The sequence below is a fragment of the Delphinapterus leucas genome, chromosome 21 (genome assembly GCF_059928025.1).
Source record: "Delphinapterus leucas isolate spDelLeu-1000000601 "Yukka" chromosome 21, BTC_Dleu_Yukka2, whole genome shotgun sequence".
NCBI classification, from domain to species: Eukaryota; Metazoa; Chordata; class Mammalia; order Artiodactyla; family Monodontidae; genus Delphinapterus; species Delphinapterus leucas.
In genome coordinates this window covers 21,050,165-21,076,381 of record NC_143149.1, presented here as the reverse complement: position 1 = coordinate 21,076,381, position 26,217 = coordinate 21,050,165, and the positions used below count along the sequence as shown (strand labels likewise).

At 41.7% G+C, this 26,217-nt stretch overlaps 1 pseudogene; it reads left to right on the top strand.

The window, feature by feature from the left end:
• The first annotated feature begins 1,635 nt into the window (after positions 1 to 1,635).
• On the top strand, positions 1,636 to 26,217 carry LOC149744436 (regulatory solute carrier protein family 1 member 1-like; annotated as a pseudogene).

Below are 26,217 nucleotides of genomic sequence, written 5' to 3'. Positions count from 1 at the left end.
CTGATGGCCACTGACTGCCCATAACTTCTTGTAAAGTGGACCCTGACAGGTTGAAAAGGATTTACCTCCTCACTAAGGAAAACTGCTCCAGAGAACTCCTTTCTTAATGCATTTGGTAGGATTTGAGAGGGGAGCTGTCTACAGACGTTTCTCTTAATTCAAAAGAAATCCTTTTTCTAGAAAGATTCAATTACTGTAATGATGTTCTTTGGAAATAATTTGTCCTTTTGTGAGTTTGTCATCATATAGCAAGAGCACCAAGGTAGTTCAAAGGTTTTAGTAAAATTTTACTTACCAGAGGGATGGGAAATGGAAAATGCTATGTCTTCATGGTTAACTCTGCATTAAAATGGAGGGGCGGGGTGGGGGGCTTCCCAATACATCTTATATCTCTGTGTATGTATTGCGATATCTTCTAAAGCCAAATCCTACTGGGGATTAAGAGGGCTGTAAAGAAGGTATTAATACTTTCAGTATTTCTGATAGGTGGATATGTGAATACTTATATGCATTCCACTTGTAATGAATTAATGTAATTGTAACGAATGACATATCTCAAATGGGAACTGAGTCAGCTCTCACTGTGATTTAGCCCTTGGTATGATGAATTGTTGCGATCAGGCTGTCAGCACTTCTCTGTGCAATCTTATGTTTTTACTCGTAGATAAATTAGGAAGGGTTTTGAGGAGAGTGGCAGGAAAGGATGAAGATACTGGTGATTTACTTAAGGGCAGACGGAAGGAACTAAATATGGAGGCTGATTTTGGCATACCTTGGTCACTGGTTGCTCGTCAGGCTCAAAGTATGGTGGTGCTAAATGACCAGTTGAATGTCCCTCAGTCTGTGTGATTCTCTTCTCTTGATGTCATCAGACAGTACATAGCCTGGACCTCTAGCTAAGATGTATGCAAAAGGAGTGACACCATTCACTTTGGGTACTCACTTCCCATCCAGAGAAACTTCTAACCACTTGGAGTTTGAGCTCCATTACCTGGACTGAATCCCAGCTCTGAGCCATTTCCTCATCTGTGAAATGGGAATAATGATACTTCCTAACTAAGGTGGCTGTCAGGAGCAAATGGAGCATTTTACTTGGGGTAAAATGCACATTGTGAGCGGTCTTACAACAAAGAGAAATACTATGACTTAAATATCATCTCCTAGGGGCTGCGGAGGGGTTGCTGTGTAATTGATGGTAGAATTGAATATTTGGGTGAGTGGCTCATTCCACTGTCCTGGTATACTTAGTATACTCTCATAGAATATAGTATAGAGTACACTAGACTCTTAGTAATCAGTGTTTTTTTGGAATTAGAGGCTCATACTGTGAAACTTGCATCTTCTCCCCCATGCACAGGCCTTTGGCTTACCTAGGTGAAAGAAGTTACCTGTGGTGGCTTTTGGAGATAATGATGAGATCGAAGGAGATGACCCATTGAAATTCTCAAATCAAATTTAAACCTTTAATTAATTAGTTTCTCTTAATGCCATTAGAAGTGTGGCCCTCATAAAATGATAACAGTCCGTAGTTTCCCCCTGGACAGTTATATATTTAGAAATGGAGTATTTGGACTTTGGGGCTGAAGCAGCAATATGATTCATGCAGGTTTTAATCATTCAGCACCCCAAGGCGCCATGCTAAGCCTTCAGAATGCAAGAAAAGCAGACCTGACCCCTCCTGGAAGCATGTCTGCTGGTAATACACAGGTAAACCTGTCATTATAACTGTGCTAAGTGCTATGCAGGAAACATGTCAAAGGCAGAGATGGGGAATTTGACCTGTGGAGGGAGGGGGTCGTGAAGGAAGGTCTTTGGGGAAGGAAGAGCATTTAATGCCCAGTGAACAGCACCTGCAGAGACCCTGCACACGGTGCAGGTTCCCTGACTGGGGAGGACGGTAGAGAGAACCGGTATCTTTGAACGAGCCCCCTAGGGCCATCATTGCCGAAGTCTGGAGGTTGGGATTCAGAGCCACCACCTGAGCTGCTGACATCAAGAGCACACTCTTTGAGCTGTGTTCCAGTGATCAGAGAAGCTGCTACAATGTGCCACTCCACCCAGGAAGCTAGTAATGGAACATGGTTAACAACGTCAAAAACAAGATAGCAAACATCTTCCTTAGACACCTGGCTTCTCATTCAGCTCCTCTCACTGGCAGAACCTAAGCTGTGCCCAGAACCCTAGCTGCAAGGGACTCTGGGAAATGTGGTTTATGGCTTTCCAGCCTCAGAGATAGAGGAAGGCACACTTGAAGGAGACCAGAATGAATGCTGAGTGACACTCCATGTCTAACGCTTATTGAAAACGTATTTCATCAGAGCTAGAATATTTCATTCAAAGCAGGTACATGACATATTGTAAGAATCAAAAAAGGATCCAGTTGCTAACCAATTTGCATTTCAATCAGATGGATGTTATAGTCATTACTGGAAAATTGCTGGAAAAAGCATCAAGCAAATAAATCACTAAAAATTACCAAGCGCCCACCTCTGCCTATGGTGGTTCTATCTGAATGTGAAATAATGTTCCTTTGTTTTGGTTTAATAATCAAAGTAAAATATTGGGAAAATGATTTTTAAAAGGTCCTCCCCGCCAAAGTCCCAGATAGCCTATATGTTTAATGAATAGCAATACAAAGGAAGAACCAAGGTCTGATCATGGAAATAATAGCTCCTGGCAGGCTGGTTCTTTCATTAGATGAACTCTCTGTGTATCTGTGTTTGTACTGAATCTTTCTTTGCTCTGGAACTTTAATGGTGCTTTTTTTAAGGATTAAAAAGATAGAAATGTCCTGTTAATTGGAGATTAAAAAAGAGTATGCTTGAATTCACTTTAATCACTTATTTCATGCTCTAGAGCTTGTCAGTTTTTTTTCAAACTACTAAAGTAAATATGATCTTTACAATTTCTAAGTAACACATTATCATTTATTTTTACTCAAGAATTACATGAGCACATCTAGGAATTAGTCTTGATTACTGAATGAAATCATTTTATATTTGCCTCTGATGTTTGGAGATAGAAAATGAGAGAAAAGTACCTGAGGCAAATGGAGTTGTTTAGTGAATTTGTCAGTCTAATACATATATAATTTTTAAGTGATTTTCATGTTTCAGAAAATGAGAGTTCATTCAGGTATCTTTTCTGATAGGTGATGAAAGCATTTAAATGCAAAACTACAAATGTTGCCTGGGGTAAACCACACTATAATATGAAGAGTATGTTCTTTTGGGTCCAGTGGTGACACCAAGAGTTTAGCCACTCTGCCCAAGCCACCAAAAATAAACATATCAAAATAAAAACAGTACTCTTTCTCTGTAAATGCAGCTTCAAGACAAATCCACTCTCTTCCATACTGAGCCCCCAACTAAACCCCACTTAAAGTGTATTCTCAGGAAGGAACTGTTTGAATCGAACCTTAATCTGATTAACTGCAGGGAAAAGTAAGTAGTATTCATCTTTCTATGTTACAGTAACACACAAATGACCTAATTCCAGCTTCTTTCCCCTCCCACAGTTTTTCTCTTTCATTCATATTTGAGTAAACATTCAAGAGAAAAACCTGGATTTTTCCTCCCTGTGGGTTATAAGCATGATGAGTTCTTGTCTTCAGCTATATGGAGCTTAAAGCTTATCCAGCTTTGTAAGATACAACTCCTTTTATGGATTGAAAATCAAAATGATCTTTTGATTTGCCAAGTGTATTATAAAGTAGAACATCCAAATCTGAAATCACTCTCTGGTTAGATTAATGATGTGCCATATTGAATTGGGGATGTGGATAGAGCATGGGTTTTCTGTATATTTTTTAAAGCAAAATTTGAGGACTAGTATTTGAACATCATTGAATGATTTGTTTATTCACTGACTATGAAGTGGATATTAAGCACCTTTTTGTACCAGGATTGGTACTAGGTGCTAAAGATATATGGTTCTACCTTTGGGAGACTGATGCTCTGGGGGAGATAGCAATCAAGGGGTATAATAATATGGTACTCTTATAATGAGTATGGAGAACAGTGGCTTTCTTAAAGAGAAAGAGGTGTATTTTCTCATGGTGTGGTGAAAGGTGGAGTTAACTGAACCATAAACATATTTCTGACTTCAAAGAATATCTACTGATATTTTTAAAAGAAAACAACAAAAAGTCAGCTGAGAGAGGCAAAAAAAATGGCAGCTGTCTAGGACCATGTCTTTTATCTGTTCCCTTTAACCCACAGAAATCAAAGTAAGTGAGCTTGTCAAGAGTTAGAAGGTTTTACCAAAGAATACAACAATACATTAAATGTATCATACCATGATCAAATGGGATTTATTTCACGGATGCAAGGATGGTTCAATATTGGCAAATCATTCAACATGATACACCACATAACAACATGAAAGACAAAAACCATATAATAATCCCAATAGATGCATAAAAATCATTTGACAAGATTCAAAACCCATTTATGATAAAAACTCTCAATAAAATGGGTATAGAAAGCACATGTCTCAACATAAAAAGGCATTATATAACAAACCCACAGCTAACATCATACTCAGTAGTGAAAAACTAAAAGCTTTCCCCTCTAAGATCAGGAACAATACAAGGGTGCCCACACTCACCACTCCTGCTCAACATAGTACTGGAGAGCAATTAGGCAAGAAAAAGAAATAAAATGTATACAAACTGGAATGGAAGAACTGTCACTATTTGCAGATGACATGATTTTATGTATAGAAAACCCCAATGACCCCACCAAAAAACTATTAGAAATAATTATTAGAAGTTAAGTTGCAGGATACAAAGTCAATATACAAAAATATGTTGCATTTCTATACACTAACAACAAACTAGCAGAAAGAGAAATTAAGAAAACAATCCCATTTACAATCACAACAAAAAGAATAATATACCTAGGAATAAATTTAACCAAGGAAGTGAAAGACCTGTACACTGAAAACTATAAGACATTTTTGAAAGAAATCAAAGAAGACACAAAGAAATTGAAATATATTCCATGCTCATGTACTGGAAGAATTAACATTGTTAAGACATCCATATTACCTAAAGCAATCTACAGATTAAGTGCAATCCCTATCAAAATTCCAACAATATTTTTCACAGAAATAGAGCCAAAAAATCCTAAAATTTATATGGAGCCACAAAAGACCCCAAATAACCAATCCTGAGAAAAAAGAACAAAGCTGGAGGCGTCATACTCCCTGATTTAAAATTATACTATAGGGCTTCCCTGGTGACACAGTGGTTAAGAATCTGCCTGCCAATGCAGGGGACACGGGTTTGAGCCCCGGTCTGGGAAGATCCCACATGCCGCGGAGCAACTAAGCCCGTGCGCCACAACTACTGAGCCTGTGCTCTAGAGCCCGCGACCCACAACTCCTGAAGCCCGTGCAACACAACGAAGAGTAGCCCCTGCTTGCCGCAACTAAAGAAAGCCTGCGCACAGCAACAAAGACCCAATGCAGCCAAAAATAAATAAATAAATTTAAAAAATAAATAAAATAAAATTCTACTATAAAACCATACTAATCAAAACAGCATGTTATTGGCAGAAAAACAGACACACAGATCTATGGGACAGAATTGAGAGCCCAAAAATAAACCCACGCATGTATGGACAATTAATTTATGGCAAAGGAGCAAAGAACATACAAGGAGAAAGGATAGTCTCTTCAATAAATGTTCTTGGAAAAACTGGACAGCCACATGAAAAAGAATGAAACTAGATTATTGTCTTATACCATACACAAAAATATCAACTCAAAATGGATTAAACACTTGAATTTAAGACCTGAAACCAGTACACTCTTTGACATTGGTCTTAGCAATGTCTTTCTGGATATGTCTCCTCAGGCAAGGGAAACAAAATCAAAAATTAAACAAATGGGACTACATCAAACTAAAAACCCTCTTCACAGCAAAAGGAAACCATTAACAAAATGAAAAGACAACCTACCAAACGGGAGAAGATATTTGCAAATCATATATCCAATAAGGGGTTAATATCTAAACTATATGAAAAACATACAACTCAACAACAGAAACCCAAACAACCCAATTAAAACATGGGCAGAGGAGCTGAATAGACATTTTCCCAGAGAAGACATACAGATGGCCAACAGGCACATGAAAAGATGTCCAACATCACTAATTATTAGGGACATGCAAATCAAAGCCACAGTGAGATATCACTCCACACCCATTAGAATGGCTATTATCAAAAAGGCAAGAAATAACAAGTGTTGGAAAGGATGTGGAGAAAAGGGAGCCCTCATATTCTGTTGGTGGGACTGTAAATTGGTGCAACCAATCTGAAGATTCCTCAAAAAATTAAGAATAGAGCTACCATATGATCCAGCAATTCCACTCCTGGATATTTATCTGAAGACACGAAAACACTAATTCAAAAAGATATATACAGCCCCATGTTCACTGCAGTATTATTTACAATAGCCAAGATATGGAAACAAAGTGCCCATTGATGGATGGATAAAGGAGATGTGGTTTATGTACACAACGGAATATCACTCAGCCCTAAAAAGATGAAATCTTGCCATTTACTACAACATGGATGGATCTTAAAGGTATTATGGTAAGTGAAATAAGTTAGATGGAGAAAGACAAATACCGTATAATTTCACTCTTATGTGGAATATAGAACAAAACAAAATAAGCGAACAAACCAAAAGAACACAAACAAAGGGATACAGAGAACACAGCAGTGGTTATGGGATGGGAGGAGGGCAAAACGGGTAGAAGGATCAACTGTACAGTGACAGAAGCTAAACTTTTGGTGGTGAGCACACCGTAGTGTACACAGAAGTCAAAATATAATGTTGTACACATGAAACTTACGTAATGTTATAAGCCAACATTACCTCAATTTTTAGAAAAAGCCAAAGAAAGAGGGGTTTGGTGTTTAAAGAAGTAAGGAGTTTGTAAGAAAAGAGGACTGCTTTTGGTATTTAGTCAGTGTTCAACAAGTCATCAATAATTTTTTTTTAAATGTTAAGGGTGGAAGTAAGGAAAGGGGGACCTCAGTCTGATCAAGGATTTCAATCCTATGACCACAAGAAATTTAATTCAATTCCAAGAACTGGCCTGGAGGCAGATTTTACGCCAGAGCCTCTAGATGACAGCTCAGCCTGGCTGATATCTTGATTTCAGTCTCGTCAGTGTCTGAGCAGAAGACTCAGCCATGTCATGCCAAACATCTAAGCAACAGAACTGTGAGCACATAAACGAGTGTTGTTTTAAGTTAAAAAAAAAGATCGGATATGTTTTCCGGGACATCGAGCTTGTAATTAGGGTAATTCTAGAAAATGCGGGCACATTCTAAATGTTAAGACATTTGCCAATGAAGATGACAGTGCAGTGATTCATGCAATTATGAAATAGATCCAGCGTGATCATGTGACTTATTGTTCAACCTGGGACACTTTTGAGAGGGAAAAGGGTGCTACAGGCCGACCTTGTTTTATTGCACTTCATTTTATTGCACTTTGCAGGTTTTGTGTTTTTTACAGTTTGAAGGTCTGTGGCAGCCCTGCATTGAGCAAGTCTATCAGTGCCATTTCTCCAACAGCATTTGTTCACTTTATGCCTTTGTGTCACATCTTGATAATTCTCACAATATTTCAAACTTTTTCATTATTATTATATTTGCTGTGGTGATGTGTGATCAGTGATCTTTGATGTTACTATTGCAAAAAGATAAGACTCGCTGAAGGCTCAGATGATGGTTGGCATTTTTTAGCAATAAAGTATTTTCTAATTAAGGTATGTACATTTTTGAAATATATAATGCTATTGCACACTTAATAGACTGCAGTATATTGCAAACATAATTTTTATTGTACTAGGAAACCAAAAAATTCATGTGATTCACTTTATTGCAATATTTGCTTTATTGCGGTGGTCTGGAACCGAACCCACAATATCTTCAAGGCCTGCCTGTATTAATGATTGCCCTGGGGAAAAGAAGCACAAGTGGGCACTGCCCCAGCAAACCAGGACTTACGGTCACCCAAGATTAAGGTGCTAGTTGTGTTGTATTACTGCCTTAATTGTAATATTGATTTTTTTAAAACTATGGTAAAATATACATAACATAAAACTTACCATTTTAACCATTTTTAAGTGTATAGTTCAGTGGCATTAAGTACATTCATACTGTTGTGCAACCATCACCATCATTCATCTCCAGAACATTTATCATTTTTCAAAGCTGAAATTATACCTATTAAACAGTAACTCCCCATTCACCTCTCCTCCCAGCTCCTGGCAACCACCATTCCTACTTCCTGTCTCTATGAATTTGACTCCTCTAGGGACATTATATTACTGGAATCACACAGTATTTGTCCTTTTGTGACTGGCTTATTTCACTTAGCAAAATGTCCTCAAAGTTCATCCATGTTGTAGCATGTATCCGAGTTTTACTTCTTTTTAAGGCTGAATAGTATTCTTCTGTATGTATATACACATTATGTTTATCCATTCATTACTAAATGGATACTTGAGTTGCTTCTGCCTTTGGCAATTGTGAATAATGCTGCTGTGAACATGGGTGTACAAATTTCTCTATGAGCCCTTGCTTTCAATCCTTTGGGGTATATACCCACCATATTGATTTTTAAATGAAGTTAAATGGAGGGAAAAAAGAACATCATTTCCTCTCAGGATCCTTTCTGGTTATACTTCTTCGGCATAATACTCTGTCAGGCTGAAGTCCAGCTATGCCTCTGCAGAATTCATCAGAAAAAGGAATTTGAGATAATCTAAACAAGCTGCCTGCTGAAAAAAACACCCAGGGTCTCAAATTCCATCCTCACACAAGAAAGGAAGCTAGCTTTTCTGTCACAACTACCATAATGCATTGACCACAGATGTCTCTAAGTGAAAAGGCCTGGCATCTAGAATGTCAGAGTTGGAGTCACATGAATAGCCTCCAGCAGCACAAAGAACTAGGGGATCAACAGCATGAGATCGAACAGAATTGGTCCACGTGACCAAAAACATAACACAGGGGACACTGAACTTCCTGGAAACAGGCAACAGAACCACCAACCATCTGTTGGCTTGGAAGCTGAGATAAAAGGAGATGGGCTACAGTCATCGGCTGTGGACCTTCCACATACAGAGAAAAATATTCTTCCTTTGGCTGTGGAAGTAGATATCAATGTCAAGAACACTGGTGCACCCAAGACTTAGATAATCCCTTTATGGAAATAGATGCATTAAAATATGACCCTTCATTTGAAATTTTAGGTAATTTTATTCCCATTACAGATTTATAGCCCTGGAAAGTTACACTGACATATCTGTAACAAATAAGGAATTGCTGCATTTGCTGGATGGGAACTGCTCCCTCTCTTTAAATCTCAGTGGCAGATACCAGCCTTCTGTGGAGTCAACAAAGGAATCTCGTTCATCTCTAACAGCAGCCTTGAAGAAACTTAATAAACTTTTGGTAATGAGTGGTAACTGAGCTTCAGAAAAGACATCTGTATGTAGAAGTTATCTGCCAGCCAGAGATGACAGCTGAGAGCCCAACAGGTGTTAAGGATGTTGAGAAAAGCAGACCCAAAGTGAGTATCTCATGGGTGCTGAAAATGAACAGCGTTCACAAGTCTGCTCTCATTAGACCACACCTGTATCGGCGAGCACTGAAAAATTAACAGGCAGGGGCTTCCCCGGTTGGTGCAGTGGTTGAGAATCTGCCTGCTAATTCAGGGGACACGGGTTCAAGCCCTGGTCTGGGAGGATCCCACATGCCGCGGAGCAACTAGGCCCGTGAGCCACAACTACAGAGCCTGCGCGTCTGGAGCCTGTGCTCCGCAACAGGAGAGGCTGCAATAGTGAGAGGCCCACACACCGCGATGAAGAGTAGCCCCCACTTGCCACAACTAGAGAAAGCCTTCGCACAGAAACGAAGCCCCAACACAGCAAAAATAAATAAATAAATAAACTCCTACCCCCAACATCTTAAAAAAAAAAAAATTAACAGGCAAATCCACACAAAAACCTGCATGTGCATGTTTATAACACAAACATCCCAAATTTGCAAATAACCAAGATGTCCTTCAGTAGGTGAATGGATAAACTGTCTGTCCATACAATGGAATATTATTCCGTGATTAAAATATCTATGGAGCCACAAGAAGACATGGAGGAACCTTAAGTGCATAATTGCTAAGTCAATAAACCAGTCTGAAAAGGCTAAATACTGTATAATTCCAGTTACATGACATCTGGATAGGCAAAACTACAGAGACAGTAAAAAGATCAGTGGTTGCCAGGGGTTTTGGGGGTGGGGGAGAGGAGATCAATAAGTGGACACAGGAGATTTTTAGGGCAGTGAAACTATTCTGCATGGTATGTGGGTGATTGTGGATACGTGACATTTTGCATTTGGCAAAACCCATAAAACTGTATAGTACAAATTATGAACTCTACTATATACTATGAACATTTATTAATAATAATGTACCAATATTAGTTCATCAGTTGTAACCAATGTTCCACATCAATGCAAGATGTTAATTTTAAGATTACCTACATATTTTTAAAAAATTAATAGGCACTTCATGTGCTAGAGTAGAAAATGTTAACTTCAGGGGTCCAGGTGATGGCATGTCAGGTGGTAGGGAACATGGCTCCAACTCAGGGAAATTACTAAACAACAGCAGTTCTGTCATTCTAATCCCAGCTGAAACATTTCACAAGCTGCACTTACCTTAGGCAGAGAAACTTCACCCAAGCTCTTAGGAGGTGAGGAAGATGTGCTCAATCAGACTTCTGAGCAAACTACTTCTTGCCATCCAGTTGCATGTGGGTTCAAGACTTGGATCAGAGGCCAGAGAATCCAATGAATGACAGGCCTGAAACCAGAGAAAATGTCGGTCTTGAAGCTGTAAGGCTTAAGCCTCGGATGAAGTGAAGCCAGTTTGCAACCAAACCAACCTGGGACCAGGATGTAGAGAGGAGGCTGCTGCCAGAACCCAGAGCTGGAGGGGATCTGCCCTGGTTTAAACTCTGCTCCAGCCTAACAAGGAAAACCCAGCTGGTTTCGGGTCTCTGCCTCTGCCTTTGGCTTTTAAGTCCTGATGTCCTTTTCCTCCCCAAGGTTGCTAATTAAAGAATAAAATTTTAAGTGGTTTCTTGAAGAAAGAAAGAAAAAACCTTCATTATCGAGGCTCTCCAACCTTCTACCATTAATTTTTCCTACTGCAGACACTGCCCGGATTCTCCAGGCTGGTTTTCTCTGCAGGAAGCTCTTGAGGCTTTGCCTCAAGTTGCCAGAAATGCAGACCTACCTTTTCTTGTTTTGCTAGCGAAGAATGTTGTAGTTCCTATGTGACTATGAAAAATTGGGCCAGACCATCCGCCATTCCCTTAAAAAAAGCTATATAGACACAGGTGCACACCTATATTTATGCAGTAGATGTAGAAACCTGCAAGGGGAGTGTTGAGCCAGACATTTTTAAAGTAATTTATGATCTTTTAACTGATAATTTGTCTATTCTACTTGTTAAAATTTAGGCCTCTTGAGATGCGTTGGCAATATGTGCATACAGAAGCTTTTTGTTTTCATTAGGATGATACATTTTGGTATACCTTGACGGCTTTATGTATAACATACCACTTTAGGATGATAGTGAATGTTTGAAAAGCAGAAGCTACTAGAAATCCCACCACTTGTGCTGTTAAAAGCAGATGACCGTTGCTGTAGGCAAGACATGCCCTGTTAACTGTCAAGTGGCAGACTTCTAACCACATGGTTTGGTGTTTTGAGTGATTCCCAGTGCTCTGTGTATTATGATTCGTCCTTTAAAACAGGAAATTGAAGAATAATTGAATATTTTTTAAAAATGGAGGAAAACTATACGATATATTTTGACATGGAAATTTTTATTACAGGTAATAGTAAACATTAAAACATTTATTCAAGTTTTTGAATACTTTGTGCACCAACTCATTTAGTTAAAGTTGTGACTACTTTAGGTAGATCATGGATCTGTTTATCTGAACTAGACTGCAGTGTGGCATGGTGGACCTCTGGGCTTTTAGAATCAGTACAGGTGGATTCTAGTCCTTCAGAAACTAACTATATAGTTTTATTTACTCGTTGGCTCTCAAGTATTTATAAGTGACACCAATGGCATGATTTTCACTTACTGTGACATAGAGCTTGAACCTCAGTCCACACACAGCTGGTATTTTCCTCGGCCTGACCACGCCAGCATCACATTCTTCCCTCTCCGCCCTTATATCCTGCAACCATTTCCCTTCGAGCCTTCCTCAGCATCCTGAATCCTTCGCTTGAGCAGCACGTTAGCTGTTTGAGGCCTCTTGGCTGCTGGATGACCAGTGGCTTCAGAAAGACTACATTCTGGTCCACGTGCTAATGGTCAGTCCCAGAGGTGCCGGCAAAATGACCATCCTGTGGAATTCAACTGTAGTGTTTCTCCAGGGTGGTGTGGGCAGGAGAACCCGAGAGACCTTTGTGATAGAGTGTGTCACACGGCAACCAGGCTGCAGTGGGTTGAGAGGAGAATGAAGGACGAGGAAGCCGGCGGGGCTCATGGACCCCTCTTGAAAAGGAAAGAGGAGTGTAAAGCTTGAGGGCAGAAGTAGGGTCTGGGAATGGCATGCTTTGTGTGTGGTTTTCTGTTTCTGTTTAAGCTCTGTGTCTCTGCCGGCTGAGGAGAGGAGGCCACGGGGCCAGAGCCTAACGCTGGGATGGAAAGGAGAGGCTATTGTCCCAGGAAAGATGGGGTCAATGGAGGAGAGGGGCTAGCCTTGACAGGAGTCTGATGATTCAGAAACAAAAGGGATGTACAAGACTGTGGGGTAGTAAGAGGGAAACTGAAGAAATCTACGTTTTCTTAACGCAGTAGGAGCAGAGTCAGCCTGATATGGCACCCTTTTGTCAATATCTCAGGCTTTCTGGGGAAATTGAGTTAGGTTCCCAATGTAAACAATAAAAGTGAAAGCTTTGTTTTTATATCTATTTGCCCATATTGGACTTTAGTTTTCTCATGCATGAGCTGTGCAACTTCTCATTTTCTAACAATTTAGGAGGCCATCAAACAAAGATCTGGTGATCGAAGTATACTATTGACTGGCCTTTCTAAGGAGAAAACTACTTCTAAAAACTCAAGTCAGTATTGTCCTATTTTTGTTATTTAAAAACTATTTATCAAAAACATTGTATTTCATCCTTATTTTTTAATATTTCACATTTCCACATCATTGGAATTGGGGTACATCTTACAGTTGATGACACAGCATCACCTTTCTTGGTAAAATAAGTGTGCCTATCACAAAATAGATGGTGTCTTCGTCAGCATGGGTGCCATGACCAGGTACTGTAGACTGGGTGGCTTAAACAACAGAAATTTGTTTTCTCACAAGTTCTGGAAGCTAGAAGTTCCAGTACAAGGTTTTAGCCTGTCTGGTCTCTGCTGAGAGCCCTCTTCTTCCTGGCTTACAGATGGCCACCTTCTCACTGTGTCCTCACATGACCTTTCCTCTGTGTGCACATGGAGAGAGAGAGCCCTCTGGTGTCTCTTATAAGGACATTAATCCTGTCAGATCAGGACCCTACCCTTATGACTTCATTTAATCTTAATTACCTCCTTATAGGCCCATTTCCAAATATAGCCACACTGAGGGTTAGAGCTTCAACATATGAACTCTGGGGGAGATGCAAACACTCAGTCCATGAAGATGGCTTCCTGGATTCCATTAAGTGTTGTATAATCATCACCAAGAAATATTTCCATCTTGCCATAGGTGCTTTATGTTAAATCTTTTGTCTTATTTAAGTTTTTTTTTGGATTTTATACAGCAGGTTCTTATTAGTTACCTATTTTATGCATATTAGTGTATATATGTCAATCCTAATTGCCTTATTTAATTTTTCATTTAGAATCAAACTGTATTTAACTTGTTTTTTTAAGTAGATTATGACGAAACTCTGTGAAGGTTAAAAAATGGTATTTATAGTTTTAAATTAGACATGATAGACTGTATCCTTATAGGCTTATTGCTGAAGAAACAAACACTGTCATAAAATAGAGTATGAAAACTGAAAAAATTAAGCTTTCCAAAACAGTCTGGCTTATTCTGGGCACAGACTTAATCACTCTTGCTGCTAGGAGGACTACAATTTGCTACCACGGGAAAGCTTAAAATGTCAAACATATTCTTATAAAATACAATGCAAGCTGCCTGCAAATTAGACCACTTTTTTTTTTTTCACCTGGCATAATTCCTCCTTCTATGCAGCTTTCATAACTGTGGCACTTACTTTGAATTGAAAGCCTCAGGTGTGTGAGGTAAACGTTCAAACCCTGCTACTTGCACTGGTTGGTTTTCGGAGGTGTGGACTGCTACAGACAATGGAGAGAATTACGAGATCTGAGCTATCAGGAAGGAGCTCAGTAGAAATGAAACAGACTCAGCACTGATGCGAGCACACGGCAGGGAGCTGAGGTCAGGGAGCTCTGCCTGAAAAACCAAAGGCTGACAATCAGAGGGCCAGCACCCGAGGATGTAGCAGGAGGCCACAGGTCCAGTAAGCCTTTTCCAGCCTCCAGATCATGACCCAGAACCAACACAGCCTGAGAGCCATCAGTACAGATGTCACCAAACTGGTTCATCCAAAGCTGACCCCTCTAATGACCCGAATGTCTTTTTCTCCATTTTTTAGGTAGGCTTCCAACAGATTTAGTTGTCTGATCTCTTTTAAGCCCCAAGCCAACGAAGAGCAGCAAATTACAAGGGAGAAGAGAGAGACAGAGTGAAAAGTGACTGCCCACGGCAGGGTAGGGCAGAGAAACAGTCAAGATGCATTCAAAACCTAGTGCCACTTAGCGCAAATGCAGACACTCTGTTAGGCTCTGGAGAGCATCGCTGCTCTATAATACTTTGTCATAATTAACTCCTATGTTATCAATTTTAAAAAATGTGTTACATAGGCTCTTTAGAAAGACATAAGGGAATTCCCTGGCGGTGCAGTGGTTAGGACTCTTTGCTTTCACTGCTGAGGGTGCAGGTTCAATCCCTGGTTGGGAAACTAAAATCCTGCAAGTCGTGAGGCATGGCCAAAAAAAAAAAAAAAAGCCACATATACATAAAAAGATTGTGGTATATGTTAGAAAGATTTCCCTAAAAGTGATTAAAATAAACAGTACCTTGGTAATGAAAAGGGTCAACCTCAGCCATTTCTAATGTTCAGTTATGTGACCTAGGTTTTTATTAAAATCGGTCTAAATTTTGAGTTCAGTATCTGTCTATTTAGCACAGGGCTTCCCAGACTAGTACAGGAGCTGGATGGCACATGCTAATACCACCCACCCTCCCAGAGTAGGAGCAAGATGCGGCGGGAGATCGCAAAGCACTCTGGCTTCTAGAACAAGCCATCAGTTGGAAATGAGTGGAGCCCGTCTGCCCGGGAGTTGGCCCCTGGGGAGGTGCATGGGGCGGGGGGAGGGTGGGGGAATAATGGCCTCATTCCTCCAGATCAGAGGAGCAAAAAATAGAGGTTACAACATCATCTCGTTTACATTTTTCATTGTCCCTTTCAAGTTTTACATTATGAAATTATAATCCAAAGGCGTTTTAGGATTAGGTAGCATCATTGTCAGTACAAGCACCAATGGTTAATACTCCTGAGGTAAGGGCAGTATAAGGAACAAAATCCAGGTAGCATGAAAATAAACTTTTTCACAGTACTCAAAAAATTGGATTGAGAAGCAGAAATCTTCTGTAGATTTTGTGTGCAAACACTGCTTAACTGTAGGGCACAAGGTAAATCAATTCCTGTATTTGTTTTCTCTCTGAAATGATCATCGAAAGATACGTACAGGGCCCCGAAATCTTCCACCAGTTAAATTAATCACTAGTGTGTTGGGCAAAAGCACAAGTAAAAAACCATCCAAGGCTTTAGGAACAAGCGTGTTCCATGAGGGGATGAGATAGTGCAGTTTAGGGCTTCAAAGCCATGTTCTTTACTCCTGTCCCACCCTATCGCTTCCACACAAAGACTGAACCTCAGCAGAACACAGGGAAGTCAGAGGGATGATGACAAGTGTTTGGTCACCTCGGAGGTTTTTCTTGTAGTAGAGCTGACGTTAAAATGACTTTCTCTGTTGGCATTTGACCAACTCAAGCCCACATCATTTCGATTCTTTCTTAAGTTTTTACCCCCAACACACTATACCTAAGTGTCTGTATCCCTTCTAATTAAAGCAGCGATTTAAAATTGGTAATTTCTAGGGAAGGCAAATTCTGAATTTAAAATTTTTCTTGTTAAGAATGGAAGCTGTCATTCCCACGGTAGAATAACAATCACTAATCAACTTAGAAAGCCAGACCAGTACTAAATACATTTTTAGAACATTGTCTTTATACTGTGATTATCCATATGAAAGCAATAACTGGGACTAAGCTATTAACAAATTATGAATTTCTTTTGAAGCACTGTTACAAGTTTAGTTTACCACCGTCAATGCACAGGCTGAAGGACTTTGTGATACGGTTTCTAAAAAGGGACACAACACCATAGATGAATTTCTATTTTATTTATTTATTTTTTTGCGGTACGCGGGCCTCTCACTGTTGTGGCCTCTCCCATTGCGGAGCACAGGCTCCGGACGCGCAGGCTCAGCGGCCATGGCTCACAGGCCCAGCTGCTCCGCGGCATGTGGGATCTTCCCAGACCGGGGCACGAACCCGTGTCCCCTGCATCGGCAGGTGGACTCTCAACCACTGCGCCACCAGCGAAGCCCTGAATTTCTATTTTAAATGAGATGCTACCCAGATCACAAAAGACATACATGCTAAGGGACTATAAAGGTCTGCAGAATTATGTGCCCTTCCTGGGACGTGGCCTGTTTGATAAGGATGAGGTCAGAAAGGGAACAAAGCGGGCAGAGCTTCCTGATTTTTGTTCCTTTAATCTAGAAAGCCATGGGTTTGCTCTTTGGAATTGCTGGAAAAGAAGAATTTTTCTTTCATAAACAAACATTGATCCTTTAGCAATTTCTGATTTATCTGTCATAAGGAGCTATCATAGCTCTTTTAATTAATTACCAGAGTCTCTTCATGTTCTCTAATCTGAGGTCTGAATGTTTACAGAATGCAGTCAGGGTAAGAGGAATCCTAGTGATGTTGCGAGGTTCGAGCTGGAGTCCACGTGGACTGGGTGTTCAGCTCTCCCCCCACCCCACCCCGGGCGGGACCGGTCCTCGGGATGAGGCGCACAGGCAGCCCAGGGGGTTCGACTCTGAGTCGCTCACAGGAGGCACCAGCAGGGCACCTCCACCTCTCCCAGTAGGTTTTATGCAATTTAACAACGTCGGTTAATTATGAGAAGAGCTCAGGCGTGATGAACAGAAAAGATGCCCTGTATTAACTACCCTGGCCTGGCCTGAGCAGCGTCACAGAGAGAAGCAACTGATCTGCAGCCCTTCAGAAGTCGTCATAGAGGCATCTCCGCCTCACACGCTTAGGAAAACCAGAGTCCCTCCCTCTCGTGGTTACACCCCGGCTTCCATCCTGGGCTCTGAGACAGAGCTGCCTACTTCTGTGCCCACACAGGCTTGTAAGTCTACTTTCCTGTTTTGTGTCATTTATATATAAACACACACACACACACACACACACACACACACACACACAAACACATACAGAGAGAGAGAGAGAGAGAGAGAGAGAGAGAGAGAGAGAGAGAGAGAGAATTCCTTGAGATCCTAGGCTCCCTCGCTGATAGTAAGCATCCCTTTCTAGCCCCTTCCTGGGGCCCCTGCAATACTACTTAGTTTTTTCCAGGTAAGAAAACCATATTTTCTTACTTATATATATTTTGTACACACACATTGTATTTTACCTATGTGAACAAAATTGTATGAAAACAACAAATTTACTCTGTTCACTTTTGTAGACATGTGCTATCGTTAAACAGACCAGTCTGTTCTTTCACTGTCCTTGAACTTTTGACTCTGTGATGTCTTTTACGTAAGCCTGTTTTTCCTCTGTTCGCACTATTTCTAAAGTAGCATTGGACTGACTTTTATACTGTATTGTATTCTCCATCACACAGAACAGTACAGAGAGAATGGTTATAGCAGTTGTACTCCACTTTGTATTGTACCATTATTCCAGTTCCTTCTTTTTTTTTGTTTCATTTTGTTTTTATTTTTTTTATTGGAGTATAATTGCTTTACGATGTTGTGTTAGTTTCTGCTGTACAATGAAGTGAATCAGCTATACGTATACATATATCCCCTCCCTCTTGGACCTCCCTCCCCCCTCCCCATTCCACCCATCTAGGCCATCACAGAGCACTGACCTGAGCTCCCTGTGCTATACAGCAGGTCCCCACTAGCTATCTATTTTACACACGGTAGTGTATTTATGTCAAACCTAATCTCCCAGTTCATCCCACCTTCCCTTCCCACCTTGTGTCCACACACGTCCGTTCTCTACATCTGAGTTTCTATTCCTGCCCTGCAAACAGGTTCATCTGTACCATCTCTCTAGATTCCACATATATGTGTTAATATACAATATTTGTTTTTCTCTTTCTGACTTACTTCACTCTGTATGACAGTCTCTTGGTCCATCCACGTCTCTACAAATGACCCAATTTCATTCCATTTTATGGCTGAGTAACATTCCATTGTATATATGTACCACATCTTCTTTATCCATTCATCTGTCGATGGACATTTAGGTTGTTTCCATCTCCTGGCTATTGTAAATAGTGCTGCAATGAACATTGGGGTACATGTGACTTTTTGAATTATGGTTTTCTCAGGGTGTATGCCCAGTAGTGGGATTGCTGGGTCATATGGTAGTTCTATTTTTAGTTTTTTAAGGAACCTCCATACTGTTCTCTCCAGTGGCTGTATCAATTTACATTCCCACCAACAGTGCAAGGGGGTTCCCTTTCCTCCACACCCTCTCCAGCATTTGTTGTTTGTAGATATTCTGATGATGCCCATTCTAACTGGTGTGAGGTGATACCTCATTGTAGTTTTGATTTGCATTTTTCTAATAATATAGTGATGTTTAGCAGCTTTTCATGTGTCTGTTAGCAGTCTGTAAGTCTTCTTTGGTGAAATGTCTATTTAGGTCTTCTGCCCATTTTTTGATTGGGTTGTTTGTTTTTTTTGATACTGAGCTGTATGAGCTGTTTGTATATTTTGGAGATTAATTCTTCGTCTGTTGCTTCATTTGCAAATATTTTCTCCCATTCTGAGGGTTGTCTTTTTGTTTTGTTTATGGTTTCCTTTGCTGTGCAAAAGCTTTTAAGTTTAATTAGGTTCCATTTGCTTATTTTTGTTTTTATTTTCATTACTCTAGGAGGTGGGTGATAAAAGATCTTGCTGTCATTTATGTTAAAGAGTGTTTTTCCTATGCTTTCCTCTAAGAGTTTTATAGTGTCCACTCTTACATTTAGGTCTTTAATCCATTTTGAGTTTATTTTCGTGTATGGTGTTAGAGAGTGTTTTAATTTCATTCTTTTACATGTAGCTGTCCAGTTTTCCCAGCACCACTTATTGAAGAGGCTGTCTTTTCTCCATTGTATGTTCTTGCCTCCTTTGTCATAGATTAGGTGATCATAGGTGCGTGGGTTTACCTCTGGGCTTTCTATCCTGTACCATTGATCTATATTTCTGTTTTTGTGACAGTACCATACTGTCTTGATTACTGTAGCTTTTTAGTATAGTCTGGAGTTGGGGAGCCTGATTCCTCCAGTACAGTTCCCTCCATGGACCGTTATTCCAGTTCATTCTGTGGACCATTTTACCAGTTCCTTCCATGGACTATTATTCCAGTTCATTCTGTGGACTATTATTCCAGTTCTTTCTGAGGACTATTATTCCAGTTCATTCTCATGGCTCCGTGGGTGCAGGGCTTTTTGCTGTGAGCCTGTGCTGCATTGGTCAGATCTCGGGCTGATGTCTTCTGGGCTGTCTGACATGTTTAGATGTCAGGGAAAGAGAAGAGTTCACTGCCCTGACCTGGTCTTCTTTGAGCTTTGCAATGTATTCCAATGTGTTAGATGTTTCATGCAGCTGTCAATATTAACACTGCTCCCCAGATTAGGGTCTTAAAAATATCCAGCCAAGTTTAAAAAGTATTAGCTACAGAAAATTATAATTTCATTTGGACCTGGAAATAGGAATTGGCACCAAAGCTTTTTATTTGACTGTCAGTCACTTCACACTTTCCCAGGCTCAGTCTGGGGGGAGTGATAGTTTTGGGGACTGTGATAAAAAGACATTCGAGTCTGGGATAGACTGTCGATGCTTGAAAGTTATCTTGTGCTCTTGGGATGTTAAAGCACATTTCTATTTGAAGAATCAGAGTCTTAAAAGAGGAAGGGCACTTTAGAAATGATCTCTACTTCTTTATATCTAAGTTGAAGTCACATATACCAAGAAAAGCTAAGAGACTTGCCCAAGGTCACATGGCCAGTGACAACCTGGGCCTATGTCATCTCCTAATACAGTATTTTTTCATCACATCAAAATGCCCCGAGTTCTCCTTTTGAAGTTTTATTTGTGAAGTTTAACGTATTGGTGTTTTGATTTTTAAACTGTGTATTTTATTGATTGCATAAATGTAAAGGAAGAACACACTTGTGTTTGTCTTCCCTACTCTCACACTGCTTCACTTCTGGTCCCCAGATGTGGAGGTTTCCCATATGTCTGAGAGTTCTGCCACACCAGCCGAGTGTCCTACAATTTAACTCAATCCTGACATCATCCACCTGGAGATAGACTTGGACACAAGTCAAGGGCTCAGTCCCACAAGATTGCTACCCTCCTGACACACACACACACACACACACACACACACACACACACATCAGATGCCAATGGTAAGTCCAGGTTGTCACCTGTGCTCTGACTGACTGGTTAATAAATCGGGGGTTCCCATGACTCCCTACTCAGATTAGATTAATTTGTTAGAGAAGCTCACAGAACTCAGGAAAATATTTTACTTACTAGGTTACTGGCTTGTTTTTAAAAGGTATAACTCAGGAACAGCCAGATGGAAGAGATGCATAGGGCAAGGTCTGGACCTTTCAAGGCCCCAAGCTTCTGCCCCCTTGGAGTCTGAGGTGTGACACCCTCCTGACATGTGGATATGTTCTTGTCCACCAACATGGAAGCTCTTCAAATCCTATCCTTTTGGGTTTTTAATGAAGGAATGATTGATTAAATCCTTGGCCCTTGGTGTTTGAACTCTCTGGAGATCTGGGGGATAGGCCTGTAGGTCCAACCCTCCAATCATGTGATTGGTTCCCCTGGCAACCAGCCCCTTCCTCAGGGGCTTTCCAAAGGTCATCTCAACAGAAACTCAGGTGTGGTTGAAAGGGGCTGGTTATTTATTAATAACAGAAGACACTCATTTCGCCTTTATGCTCTTGGAGCTGTTTCAGGAACTGAGAAAAGGCTAAATATTATAACAAAAGATGCCCCTGTGGCTCTCATATAGGAAATGATAAGGGTTTTAGGAGCTCTGTGCCAGGAACAGTGGAGGAAGACCAAATACATATTTCTTATTATAAATTGCAATATCACACTGACTGACTACTTATGGATAACATGCCCTAATGAACAAGAAAAATATGGAGAAACCCCCACTGACTAAAACTATTAAACAAGAAAATGGGGGGAAAAGCACAAAATGGATATTGCTAAGAATTTCAGAAAGAGCGCTTTGCAAACTTCAGCTACATATTTTCCCCTTGGATATATTTGCATGTGGTTATAACTTTTATATATTGTAAGCACATTTTCACGACTAGAATTATTTTGGTTTTTTATGTTTAAATTAAATATTTCCTATTCATTTACCCAATTAAGATGATACGGGTGCCTGCTGTACGCCAGGCTGTGTTCACAGTGCTGGGTGTATAGGTCAGTGAACCAAAAACACCTGGTTCCATGGTGTCTACAAACCAGTTAAAGCAGACAGGCAATAAACAACTAGAGCAGGTTGTTGAAACAGTTTCTTGTTTTCATTTCTTGCACGGAAGTGCAGGAATACAGTAGTATTAGTCAACATCCCATCAGGAAAACAGAAACCCCACTAGTTATGTTAACAGAGGGAATTTAATATAAGGAGTTGGTTAAACAGGCATTAGAGGACTGAAAGTCATAGAGGGAACAAGTAACATAGGAATTGTCATCCTGTGCTGGGGGATCCAAGAGAAGAGAATGGGCTTTTCAGAACCTAGAAGCTTAGAGGAGGGGCCCCTGGAGCTGGGAACCAGTCCTCAGAAACTCAGAGAGGACCCATGGAGTTAGGACCCAGACTCTGGGAAGGGGGTGCTGGCTAGCTAGTGCTGTTACCTTGAGAGCTCAGACAGGGGGCCCTGAGGGGCTGGGAACAGATCTCTTGGCAAGAGTGCTGCCTGGCTTGGAGGTATCTCTCAGGGGTGGGCAAAGAGCTGGTGCTGGGAGAGTGGAAAAGAACTGGGAACTGATTGCTCCCGGAAGCAAATGGTGCTGTGGGGTGCAGGACTGTTGCCAGGTTACACTGGCAGGAACAGGAAGCAACCAGAAAGGGGCTGGTCCCTCCTCCTTCCTCTCACCTACCGGACTCGCTCTGGTGTGGTGTGCCCTGTGTGCAGAGCCACTTGGCAAGGAAGAAATATTGTCTGCAGAGCCCCATGCCCACAACACAAGTTGTGGAGAAAGGGGGTGCAGGGACCACACTTCACAACAGGCAGGGTCCCAAAGACGTTAGGGGGCAGTTACTGTCATGGGCTGAAACTACTTGGTACGATACCCAAGCAGGACTTGCAGGAGAAAGGGCAGAAATCTGTTAAAATTTACCATTTTAACCATTTTTAAGTGCACAGAGCAGTGGCATTAAGTACGTTCACATTGTTGGGCAACCAACTTCAAGAATTATTTTCCTCTTCCTAAGCTGAAACTTCGTAAACAGTAACTCCCCCGCTCCTCCCTCAAATTCCCCAGCACCCCCCAACCTTGACCACCACTCCACTCTCTGTTTCTATGAATTTGACTACTCTAGAAAGCTCACAGAAGTGGACCATCCAATATTTGTCCTTTTGTGTCTTACATCACTTGACATAATGTCTTCAAGGTTCATCCATGTTGTAGTGCACGTCAGACTTTCATTCCTTTTAAGGCTGGATGATGTGAAATCTGGTTTTGTGACCCTTAGGCCAACATCCATGTTGAAGGGCTTGAACACTGGGGAGATGACTGATTTAGAGAGATTGTTTCTGGCGTGCTGTGGATAATCCCTTTCCCTGCTAACACACACACACGCGTGCACACACACACACGGCATCTTGGGGGAAGAGAGGGAAATGTTTGTTCCATCCTCGAGTCAAGTGGCAGGGCCCCTAGGAAACGTGACAAGGGATGGTGAAGCACGCTGGGATAGCAGCTGGGAGCAATATTCACCCCAGGTCTGAAGGGGAAAGGGAAAAAGACTAGTTACTTGGCAAGAACTTTGATCTCTGGAAAGAGCAGCCCAGCAGAAGTTGTGGCCATCAGGAGAGAAACAAGGCCACTGTTAAACCCAGGCCCTTGTGGGAGGGAGCTGGCATAATAAATAAGTTCACCTCTGTCTCCTCCCAAATCCTGCTTCTGCCCTTCATTGGCCCAAACCAGATGGAAGCCTGAGGGCAAAGCAGAGCCTCCTGGAGATGGTGCTAGGAGATGGTGTTGCTAACAGAAGCCTGGTAGGCAAAGCAAGAAAATACAAATCCAGATTGAATGTTTACCCCATCTAATTCCCCTCTAGTTGCTCCCCCTCCATGATGAAAAGTGGCCCCAGACAATCAACCTGCTATCAGGCAAACAGCTGGTTCCCTTGGAGCTTTGTATCCCATCGTGGGCTCAGGGTTTACTACCTCTGCTGGTCGACTGAGCACTCGGTCACGGGGGCAGCAAGATCAGCCTGTTAAAAGGATCATATTATTGAGCACATATATAGCCTCCATCCTTGTCAACATGGCAGCCCAAGGAGTTCATGCACCCAAAGAGTCAAAGCTCTCGAGTAGTGGAGAAGGAGGTTGTGCTGGCCATCTTATATTCTTTTTTTTTTTTTTTTTTTTAAGATGTTGGGGGTAGGATTTATTTATTTATTTTTGGCTGTGTTGGGTGTTCGTTTCTGTGCAAGGTCTTTCTCTAGTTGTGGCAAGTGGGGGCCACTCTTCATCGCGGTGCGTGGGCCTCTCACCATCGCGGCCTCTCTTGTTGCGGAGCACAGGCTCCAGACGCGCAGGCTCAGTAGCTGTGGCTCACGGGCCTAGTTGCTCCGCAGCATGTGGGATCCTCCCAGACCAGGCCTCGAACCCGTGTCCCCTGCATTAGCAGGCAGATTCTCAACCACTGCGCCACCAGGGAAGCCCGGCCATCTTATATTCTTGAGTTAAAGATTCTCACACGGTGAGCCATTCTGAGAAGTCCATCCATACGATTCTTCCCCAAACTGTGTTTCTCTGTTACTAACATGCCAATCCGGCAGCCACTACATGGCATGAAGCACGTCATCTTGCCAGACCTTAGCTGATCTCTGGCCAAGCAACGTACGGCATCTCAATTCTGGCTGGGCCACCACTGAGTCCAGACTCTGAGGTACCTGATGGGCAAGCTCCTCGGAGCCCCTCACTTTGGGCAGGTTGGCACAGTGAATCCAGAACCTCTGGTAAGGGTGCCCATATTGGTAAATCTGGTACAATCTAAAATTATATTTCCCTCTTTTTGGCAGCCTCCCTCAGAATCCACACGTGTGGACATTTACCCCAGCTCTTTGTTTTCTACCTTCAACGTCTGTAATTCTCCTGGTGTGTAAGCCTTCAGGGTTTGACTTCGTCTCCCTGGGCCGTGCAGGAAAGTGACTGGGTACAGACCTGGGGACAGTGAGAGGTGGAGGGAATGTAGGTGTGGAGGGGGCCAACCTATGTCCCTCTTACTAGAAACCCTCTCTGATGCGGGAACTGTAGGGCCTACAAGGAAATAAGGAGGTGCTGGATCCATTAATTCTCAGTCCTGTTTTCAGGGCCCAGTCTATCCCCCCAAGAAATGTCCTAACTTTCTCATAAAATACTTGGTGACTCTGTGAGTGCAAGTAATTCGGCAACCCACAAGCTCTAACTTGGAGTTTAATTTTCAGCTGCTTTAGCTTCAAGAGATAAGAGAATCAGGCTTAAGAATGAAGTAATCTGAGTTTGTTTTACACTTTCTTAAGCTCTCTGAATGTCTTATCTCCCTTCTGGAATTCCTTATCTTCTTCTGTACTGTTCTCAGGGATGCAGAGTAGGTCCCCACAGCCTTGCCTCTTTAGGCGCCTCATTCCTATGACCACAGGTGATTAACTGATTTAGCCTTTTGCTACTATAAGCCATTAGATGCCCGATTCCCTTTCTGAAACATTAATGGTGGTTTTCAGAATCTTTGTCTCTCTGAACGGACTGGACTGTAACAACTACTGATATTTAAAAAAAATTAGTCAAGGGCTTCCCTGTTGGCAGTGGTTAAGAATCCACCTGCCAATGCAGGGGACACGGGTTCAAGCCCTGGTCTGGGAAGATCCCACACGTCACGGAGCAACTAAGCCCGTGCGCCACAACTACTAAGCCTACGCTCTAGAGCCCATGAGTCACAAATACTGAAGCCCGCGTGCCACACTACTGAAGTCCAAGCCCACAACAAAGACAAGCCACCGCAACGAGAAGCCCGTGCACCGCAACGAAGAGTTGCCCCCGCTCGCTGCAACTAAAGAGGGCCCTGCACAGCAACGAAGACCCAACACAGCCAAAAATAAATAAATTAAATAAATTTTTAAAAATTAGTTGAAGTTTTTAATTGCAAGCAGCAGAAATTAATCCTAGACGTCTTAAGTAGAGAAGAAAACTTTCTGGAATACACTGGGGACTGCACGAAATCAAGAGAGTCTAGGCTGGAAAATGGGCACAAACCAAGACCATCTGAAAAAGACATTGCCAAGTTCCCACTGGAGCCTCCAGGGGAGGGTCTGTCCTTGCCTCCTCCAGCCTCTGGAGGATCCAGGAGTTCCTTGGCTTGTAAGCATAGCTCCAACTTCTAGCCTCCAGAATTGTGAGAAAGTAGGTTTCTGTTGTTTAAGCCACCCAGTCTGTGGTACTTTGTTGTGACAGCCCTACCAAACTAATACACCAT